The 10,055-nt window shown below is 53.9% G+C and overlaps 1 protein-coding gene across 1 annotated transcript in view; it reads right to left on the reverse strand.

The window, feature by feature from the left end:
• The window catches only part of LOC132575805 (golgin subfamily B member 1-like), a 33,809-nt gene that overhangs the window by 1,933 nt on the left and 21,821 nt on the right, over window positions 1-10,055 (reverse strand). The window lies entirely within an intron of this gene.

A 10,055-nucleotide genomic window follows, 5' to 3' on the forward strand; every position in this document is an offset into this window, starting at 1 on the left:
CGCATTTTTGTCTTCACTCTGGAAGGGGGGGCCCCAGAGCATACCAAGTTATGCAGTCACTCACAACTCTTAACGCCAGCAGATCCTGTGGAATTAGGGGGAGGTGTTTCTGAGTTTCCTGCATAATGCAGGGGGGTGGACTAGATGACCCTGGAGGTCCCTTAAACTCTAGGATTCTAGGATTAGGAAGCACTTCCTGACCGTTAGAGCGGTTCCTCGGTGGTACAGGCTTCCTCCTTGGGAGGTGGTGGGCTCTCCTTCCTTGGAGGTTTTTCAACAGAGGCTAGATGGCCATCTGACGGCAATGAGGGTCCTGTGAATTTAGGGGGAGGGGTTTGTGAGTTAAGAGCGGTTCCTCAGTGGAACAGGCTTCCTCCTTGGGAGGTGGTGGGCTCTCCTTCTTTGGAGGTTTTTCAACAGAGGCTAGATGGCCATCTGACAGCAATGGAGATCCTGTGAATTTAGGAGGAGGGGTTTGTGAGTTTAGAGGGGTTCCTCAGTGGAACAGGCTTCCTCCTTGGGAGGTGGTGGGCTCTCCTTCCTTGGAGGTTTTTCAACAGAGGCTAGATGGCCATCTGACAGCAATGGAGATCCTGTGAATTTAGGGGGAGGGGTTTGTGAGTTTAGAGCGGTTCCTCAGTGGAACAGGCTTCCTCCTGGGGAGGTGGTGGGCTCTCCTTCCTTGGAGGTTTTTCAACAGAGGCTAGATGGCCATCTGACAGCAGTGAGGAGCCTGTGAATTTAGGGGGAGGGGTTTTTGAGTTTAGAAAGGTTTCTCAGTGGAACAGGCTTCCTCCTTGGGAGGTGGTGGGCTCTCCATCCTTGGAGGTTTTTCAAAACAGGCTAGATAGCCACCTGACAGCAATGAGGATCCTGTGAATTTAGGGGGAGGGGTTTGTGAGTTTAGAGGAGTTCCTCAGTGGAACAGGCTTCCTCCTTGGGAGGAGGTGGCTCTCCTTCTTTGGAGGTTTTTCAACAGAGGCTAGATGGCCATCTGATAGCAATGAAGATCCTGTGAATTTAGGGGGAGGGGTTTGTGAGTTAAGAGCGGTTCCTCAGTGGAACAGGCTTCCTCCTTGGGAGGTGGTGGGCTCTCCTTCCTTGAAGGTTTTTCAACAGAGGCTAGATGGCCATCTGACGGCAATGAGGGTCCTGTGAATTTAGGGGGAGGGGTTTGTGAGTTAAGAGCGGTTCCTCAGTGGAACAGGCTTCCTCCTTGGGAGGTGGTGGGCTCTCCTTCTTTGGAGGTTTTTCAACAGAGGCTAGATGGCCATCTGATAGCAATGAAGATCCTGTGAATTTAGGGGAAGGTGTTTGTGAGTTAAGAGCGGTTCCTCAGTGGAACAGGCTTCCTCCTTGGGAGGAGGTGGGCTCTCCTTCTTTGGAGGTTTTTCAACAGAGGCTAGATGGCCATCTGACAGCGATGAAGATTCTGTGAATTTATAGGGAGGGGTTTGTGAGTGTAGAGCGGTTCCTCAGTGGAATAGGCTTCCTCCTGGGAAGGTGGTGGGCTTTCCTTCCTTGGAGATTTTTCAACAGAGGCTAGATGGCCATCTAATAGCGACGAGGATCCTGTGAATTTAGGGGGAGGCATTTGTGAATTTCCTGCATTGTGCATGGGGTTGGACTAGATGACCCCTGGAGGTCCCTTCTAACTCTAGGATTCTATAAATTTTTGCTCACAAGACTCCACAGCTGAGAGGGAGGTACCATCCCTCCAAAGAAAAGCTGTTGGCTGGGAGATCTAAGGAAGAAGCAAGAAAATACTGGATGAAATTTTTTGTCTTGTTAAACACTCAAGACTCTTAAGATTCCTTGGTGTGAACTTATTTCTCCCTTTTCCCCCTGTATTTTATATGACAAAATTGCCTTTACTGGAATTGTCAAAACTAATAGATAACTAAAAGATTTATAATATAATTTTTTATACTGTTGATGATGTTTAGTTCAGAGATAATAATATGGGACAATTTAGGTAAAGAAAGTATTGTAGATGTAAGCTTGTATTTTCTGAAAGTATCGCTATGCAGAATAAGATCAAAATGTATAGTGCTCTCTATTCCCCCCTATCCCCTACCCTTACTTTTTCTGAAACTAATAAGAACATAAGAGAAGCCATGTTGGATTAGGGCAATGGCCCATCCAGTCCAACACTCTGTGTCACATAAGAACAGAAGCCATGTTGGATCAGGCCAGTGGCCCCTCCAGTCCAACACTCTGTGTCACACAGTGGCCAATATATGTGTGTGTGTATACACACACACACACACACACACACACACATATATACTCTGGCTAATAGCCACTGATGGACCTCTGCTCTATATTTTTATCCAATCCCCTCTTAAAGCTGGCTATGCTTGTAGCCGCCGCCACCTCCTCTGGCAGTGAATTCCACATGTTAATCACCCTTTGGGTGAAGAAGTACTTCCTTTTATCCGTTTTAACCCAACTGCGCAGCAATTTCATCGAATGCCCACGAGTTCTTGTATTGTGAGAAAGGGAGAAAAGTACTTCTTTCTCTACTTTCTCCATCCCATGCATTATCTTGTAAACCTCTATCATGTCAACCCCTCAGTCAACGTTTCTCCAAGCTAAAGAGCCCCAAGCGGTTTCAAACGTTTCTTCATAGGGAAAGTGCTCCAGCCCTTTAATCATTCTAGTTGCCCTTTTTCTGGACTTTCTCCAATGCTATAATATCCTTTTTGAGGTGCGGCGACCAGAACTGCACACAGTATTCCAAATGAGTCCGCACCATACAAGGGCATTATGATACATACAAGGGCATTATGATACTGGCTGCTTTGTTTTCAATTCCTTCCTAATAATTCCCAGCATGGCGTTGGCCTTTTTTTATTGCAAACGCACACTGTCTTGACATTTTCAGTGAGTTATCTACCACGACCCCAAGATCTCTCTCTTGGTCAGTCTCTGCCAGTTCACACCCCATCAACTTGTATTTGTAGCTGGGATTCTTGGCCCCAATGTGCATTACTTTGCACTTGGCCACATTGAACCTCATCTGCCACGTTGATGCCCACTCAAAAAAAGAGAAAAGCCTGACTCGTCACTGGTTGTGGGCCCCCGTGACGCAGCTTGGCTTCTTTAAATGTTGTCATTCCCTCGGAGGGCTCAGAAGCTGAGAAGTGTTTGGAAGGGCAGCCTGCATGCTCCTCGCTGGCAACTCAGAGACGGAAGGTGGCTTTTGGTGTTTGCCTGCCTTCAGATGGATCATAGAAACGGCTGGTGTCTCCCTCATGACCCCCTTATTTAGTAACATTCAGATTTAGCAACTGTGGAGAGTATGGCTAATAAACGCAGGAAATGTTTTCAGCAGAAATGTCGGTGCCCAGCTTTCAAAAGCAGTTCCTCAAAACACAGGTAGAAATGCTCCCGGCCTCTCCCAAAACTCTCCAGAGAATGCCCGGACCCAATAGCCTCTCTTTCCCTGGAGGCAGCTCCAAGCCACAGTTCCTTCTCAGTTGAGTTAGTGTGAGCTGCCTCACGATTGTGTCGCCTCCAGCTTGCACATTTTTTGTCTCAGCTCAGGAAAAATGGCCCCAGAGCACAATCATTGATGCAGCAGCCCACAACGTTAATGTCGGTAGCTCACGAAGTAGAATTTTGGCTCACAAGACTCTGCAGCTTAGAGGGAACATTGCTCCAAGACCTTTTCTGGGATTTCTATCAGGGGTCCATCGATCAACTCTCAGCCTCTTTATGGACAACCAGAGAGACAGGAAAATACATTTTGAGCAGTCCGAGGGAGAGATTTCAAGCCTCCACCCCTTGCAGTAGTTGGCCGCAAACCCCTCTGCCGCTGCATCACACTGGGAAACGCTCTAGGGTTTGCTGTACAACTCTATGGTAAAAAGTTTTTAGCGTGGATCCTAGAGCATCCCAGGCATGACATATGAACATATGAAGCTGCCTTATACTGAATCAGATGCTTGGTCCATCCAAGTCAGTCTTGTCTACTCAGACTGGCAGCGGCTCTCCAGGTTCTCAAGCTGAGGTTTTTCACACCTATTTGCCTGGATCCTTTTTTGGAGATGCCAGGGATTGAACCTGGGACCTTCTGCTTACCAAGCAGATGCTCTGCCACTGAGCCACTTCTGGGTGACATCATGCTAGGGATGCTCTAGGGCTCGCACCAAAGCACTATAGTACCATAGAGCTTTACCACGATTCCTAGAGCATCACACTGGAAACACTCTAGGATTCGCAGTAAATCTCTATGGTACGCACTGAGATTTTAGTACGAGTCCTAGAACTTCCCCAGCTCCATGATGTCACTACACGGGGACGTCATTGCCCCAGGGACGGTCCATGCCAACAAGCTCTTTGGGGACAGGGGTCCCCCCGGCTAGTGGGTTGTGGCCGCTGGTGAGACGTTAGCAGCCCTAGTTGGATTGCTGGGGGGTTGGGGATTCATTTATTCAGAACCTTCGTAACCCATCTGTCCTCACTGAGCCCAAAGAAAGCCTCCGCAGTTATTCAAACTGTTTTTTAAAAAAGCATTTAAAAACTTTAACTCCTGTGATGGGAGGAGCCTGCTGACCCACAAGCTCTGCACCAGCCGGCCCTTCAAGGCTTCTTATAAGTACTGGAAAACAATGAAAATTCATGACGAACAGAGCTTTTCTTGTAGCAGGAACTCCTTTGCCTATTAGGCCACACCCCCCTGATGTAGCCAATCCTCCAAGAGCTTGCAGGGCTCTTAGTCCAGGGCTTGCTGTAAGCTCCAAGAGGATTGGCTACATCAGGTAGGGTGGCCAGACCGTCCCGGGGGCGCCCGGGAATGTCCCGGTTCTGGCCCCCTATTCCCGCCTCCCGGGCTGGCTATACTGGGACCATTTAGAGGTCCCGGTTTAGCCAGCCCCGGAGGCGGTGGGCCGCGGGCGCCGGCGGGGAAGGCGGCGAGTGAGGGAGGGAGCGTCCCTGCGCGTGCGCAGGGCCCCTGCACACGCGCAGGGGACGCTCCCTCCCTCACTCGCTGCCTTCCCCGCCCGCGCGCGGGGCCCGGCGGCGGTGGCGAAGGCCTCTCTGCGGCCTCCGCTGGTCGCTGGAAGCCCTCCAGAGACTCTGGAGGGCCTCCAGCGACCAGCGGAGGCCGCGGAGCAGCCGGCGCTGGTCCCGGAAGGCCTTCCAGAGAATCTGGAGGGCCTTCCGGGACCAGCGAAGACCTCTCCGCGGCCTCCGCTGGTCGCTGGAGGCCCTCCAGAGACTCTGGAGGGTCTCCAGCGACCAGCGGAGGCCGCGAAGAGGCCGCGGAGCAGCCGGCGCTGGTCCCGGAAGGCCTTCCAGAGACTCTGGAGGGCCTTCCGGGACCAGCGCCGACCAGCGAAGGCCTCTCCACGGCCTCCGCTGGTCGCTGGAGGGTCTCCAGCGACAAAGCGGAGGCCGCGGAGAGGCCGCGGAGCAGCCGGTGCTGGTCCCGGAAGGCCTTCCAGAGACTCTGGAGGGCCTTCCGGGACCAGCGCCGACCAGCGAAGGCCTCTCCGCGGCCTCCGCTGGTCGCTGGAGGCCCTCCAGAGACTCTGGAGGGTCTCCAGCGACCAGCGGAGGCCGCGGAGAGGCCGCGGAGCAGCCGGCGCTGGTCCCGGAAGGCCTTCCAGAGACTTTGGAGGGCCTTCCGGGACCAGCGCCGACCAGCGAAGGCCTCTCCGCGGCCTCCGCTGGTCGCTGGAGGCCCTCCAGAGACTCTGGAGGGTCTCCAGCGACCAGCGGAGGCCGCGGAGAGGCCGCGGAGCAGCCGGCGCTGGTCCCGGAAGGCCTTCCAGAGGACTCTGGAGGGCCTTCCGGGACCAGCGCCGACCAGCGAAGGCCTCTCCGCGGCCTCCGCTGGTCGCTGGAGGCCCTCCAGAGACTCTGGAGGGTCTCCAGCGACCAGCGGAGGCCGCGGAGAGGCCGCGGAGCAGCCGGCGCTGGTCCCGGAAGGCCTTCCAGAGACTCTGGGAGGGCCTTCCGGGACCAGCGCCGACCAGCGAAGGCCCTCTCCGCGGCCTCCGCTGGAGGCCCTCCAGAGACTCTGGAGGGTCTCCAGCGACCAGCGGAGGCCGCGGAGAGGGCCGCGGAGCAGCCGGCGCTGGTCCCGGAAGGCCTTCCAGAGACTCTGGAGGGCCTTCCGGGACCAGCGCCGACCAGCGAAGGCCTCTCCGCGGCCTCCGCTGGTCGCTGGAGGCCGGTGCTGGTCCCGGAAGGCTGGTCCCGGAAGCCGGTGCTGGTCCCGGAAGGCCTTCCAGGGACTCTGGAGGGCCTCCAGCGACCAGCGCCGACCCGCGGAGGCCGCGGAGAGGCCGGCGCTGGTCGCTGGAGGTCCTCCAGAGACCAGCGGAGGCCCTCCCCGGCCTCCGCAGCCGCCACCAGCCTCGCCAGCAGCACCAGCCGCCGGGAGGAGAGGCCGTCACTCGCCCTGGAAGAAGGTAAGCAGGGAGGGTGGGGGCCGAAAGCGGGGGGGGCTGGCGGGAGGGGGCGGTCTTCTTCCCTCCCCCCTTCCTTCCTTCCTTCCTTCCTTCCTTCCTTCCTTCCTTCCTTCCTTCCTTCCTTCCTTCCTTCCTTCCTTCCTTCTTCCTTCCCTCCCTCCCTCCCTCCCTCCTCCCTTCCTTCCTTCCCTCCCTTCTCCCTTCCTTCCTTCCCTCCCTCCTCCCTTCCTTCCTTTCTTCCTTCCTTCCTTCCTTCCCTCCCTTCCTTCCCTCCCTCCCTCCCTCCTCCCTTCCTTCCCTCCCTCCCTCCTCCCTCCCTCCCTCCCTTCCTTCCTTCCCTTCCTTCTTCCCTTCCCTCCCTCCTCCCTTCCTTCCCTCCCTCCCTCCTCCCTCCCTCCTCCCTCCCTCCCTCCCTTCCTTCCTTCCTTCCTTCCTTCCTTCCTTCCTTCCTTCCTTCCTTCCTTCCTTCCTTCCTTCCTTCCTTCCTTCCTTCCCTTCCCTCCCTTCCTCCTCCCTCCCTCCTTCCTCTTCCTTCCCTCGCTCCCTCCCTCCTTATGTTCTTATGTGACACAGAGTGTTGGACTGAATGGGCCACTGGCCTGATCCAACAGGGCTTCTCTTATGTTCTTATGTGACACAGAGTGTTGGACTGAATGGGCCACTGGCCTGATCCAACAGGGCTTCTCTTATGTTCTTATGTGATGCAGAGTGTTGGACTGGGTGGGCCACTGGCCTGATCCAACAGGGCTTCTCTTATGTTCTTATGTGACGCAGAGTGTTGGACTGGATGGCCACTGGCCTGATCCAACAGGGCTTCTGTTATGTTCTTATGTGACGCAGAGTGTTGGACTGGATGGGCCACTGGCCTGATCCAACAGGGCTTCTCTTATGTTCTTATGTGATGCAGAGTGTTGGACTGGATGGGCCACTGGCCTGATCCAACAGGGCTTCTGTTATGTTCTTATGTGACGCAGAGTGTTGGACTGGATGGGCCACTGGCCTGATCCAACAGGGCTTCTCTTATATTCTTATGTGACGCAGAGTGTTGGACTGGATGGCCACTGGCCTGATCCAACAGGGCTTCTGTTATGTTCTTATGTGACGCAGAGTGTTGGACTGGATGGGCCACTGGCTGATCCAACAGGCTTCTGTTATGTTCTTATGTGACGCAGAGTGTTGGACTGGATGGGCCACTGGCCTGATCCAACATGGCTTCTCTTATGTTCTTATGTGACGCAGAGTGTTGGACTGGATGGGCCACTGCCTGATCCAACATGGCTTCTCTTATGTTCTTATGTGACAATACTGACTTTGGTGGACCCAAGCAGTGATTCAGTGTAAGGGAGCTTGTGTTTGTGACTGGAGTGGACAATACTGACTTTGGTGGACCCAAGCACTGATTCAGTGTAAGGGAGCTTTGTGTTTGTGTCTTCTGTCGGTCACTTCCGGGTTCCTGTCCTGCATCTCGACCTGTGTTATTAGTGACAGGCTGCTTCGGCGGGCCGCTGCGCTGGCCCCCTGGGTCCCACAATGATGGGACCGATGCCACAGGGACGGGCTCGAAACACTCTATAACCCCTCAAAAGAACAGCAGTCTAGCTCGCTTCCCCCGAGCCCTGCCGCCATAAGCCTCAAGGGGGCTCATTTTGCGGCATCTCCCGGCGGGAGGGTGGCACCCGCACGGGACACATATCAAATGAAAGAGGGGGCGCAGGGCTATCAGAAACAGCCGGCGGAGGGAGTCTGGAGACCACCCCACTGGGGGATCCACACCCCGAAAGTGATGAAGGTGGCGCAGATAGAGCCAACAGAGCAAACAGGACAAAATAAATAGGCTGCATTATGCAGCACAGTTGAGAAAGTGCCTTATCCATATACTGATGAAGTATATACAGGATTTGAGAACAAAATTGTTTTCCGGCGGTGATATTTGGGGGATTTTTGGGATGTCACAGGAAGTTCTGTGAAGTCCACTTCCTGTTTCCGGCAGTGGCATTTTGGGGAAATGATGTCATTTGGGGGAAGTGATGTCACAGGAAGTGATGTCACTTCCCGTTTCCGGCAGGTGAACGCGGGGAAATGATGTCACAGGAAGTGGTGTCACTTCCTGTTTCCGGCGGTGGCATGACATCACCGGAAGTGACGTCGCTTCCTGTTTCCGGCGGCGGGCGCGCGCGCACCTCTGCCTCCCCCCTTCCCCCCCAAGGTGTCCCTGGCTGGCCTTCAGACATTATGGTCACCCTAACATCAGGAGGTGTGGCCTAATATGCAAAGGAGGTCCTGCTAGAATTCCTTACAGGGCTCTTCGTACAGTTTCTTTCCACCTCTCCCTCCCTCTTCCCTGCCACATCCATCCATCCATCCATCCATCTATCTATCTATCTATCTATCTATCTATCTATCTATCTATCTATCTATCTATCTATCTATCTATCCATCATCCATCCATCATCCTCCTTCCTTCCTTCCTTCCTTCCTTCCTTCCTTCCTTCCTTCCTTCCTTCTTTTCCCTTCCTTCCTTCCTTCCTTCCTTCTCTCAAACATCTGACATTCATGTCTTGCAGCTCTCAGACATCTGATGTTAATTCTATGTGGCTCTTACGTGAAGCAAGTTTGGCCACCTCTGATCTATAAGCTCACTGTGGAGAAACGCCATTTGAGTCAGTGGTGGGGCTTCATTGGCAGGGATCAGTAAATTCCTCAGCAGGCTTTGTAGCCTTCCCCTCACTCCCCCCCTCCCTTCCAGAGCCAAACCAACAACTCTAGGGGGAAAGTCTCCTAGAGAGGCAGGAAGTGCTGGTGTTCTTTGCATGTGTTAGGCAGGAAGAGAGGGCAGATTTGAACTGGGGCTCGAGCGAGCATGTGGTGAGCATGGAGGCTCCTGCCTGGGAGGCCCCAGGCAGGCAGACCAAGTAAGTAATTCTCAAGACAGGACAAGGTTAGACCAGGGGACAGTAGAAAGCGTTTATAAACACCTTTCCTTTGTCATGCTGTTTGCTGTGCTGTGCTACTTTTTTAAATGCAACTGTTTTTGTTTTGTTTTTCTTTCCCTATCTTTTTCTCTTTTTGAATAAATATATATTTTTTTACTGTTTGAATGCTGGCAGTCAAACTCTGTACCACATAGATCCCCAGACCGCTTTAGACCACGCTGTGTTAAGAAGGGGGCCCCAGGTGAAGGGGGGAAGGCATGCAGTTGGATAAGGTGCCAATCCTCCAGGGGTGCCCCAAAGAAGCGCTGAGGTCTCTGTGAAACCCAAGTGCAGGGTGGCAGAGGACCTTGAGGCCTGGCCTCACAGCTGGAGAGGGGGATTGGGAGTCCTGTTCCTCTCAATCTGAACCCCGGGACTGAGCAGGTGGTGGCAGCGCGCCCAAGGGGCAGGGGGAGAAATAGCTCCCTCCAGGAGTTGGCGACTCAATAGGGAGCTGACGGGACCGGGTCTGAAGGCAGAATCGGCTGGTTCCGTCACACTCACAATATGTTTTCCCAACAATTACAGTGTGCTTGTGCCAAAAGTCTCTAGCGTTTCAAAGTCTATAATATATCCAAAGATGTGGTGATCAGGCGTCCCAATATACCCTCAACATGGATTGCCAGCGTATTCTGCACGTTTCACTCATCAAACATCT

The sequence above is a fragment of the Heteronotia binoei genome, chromosome 8, assembly GCF_032191835.1.
Source record: "Heteronotia binoei isolate CCM8104 ecotype False Entrance Well chromosome 8, APGP_CSIRO_Hbin_v1, whole genome shotgun sequence".
NCBI lineage: Eukaryota > Metazoa > Chordata > Lepidosauria > Squamata > Gekkonidae > Heteronotia > Heteronotia binoei.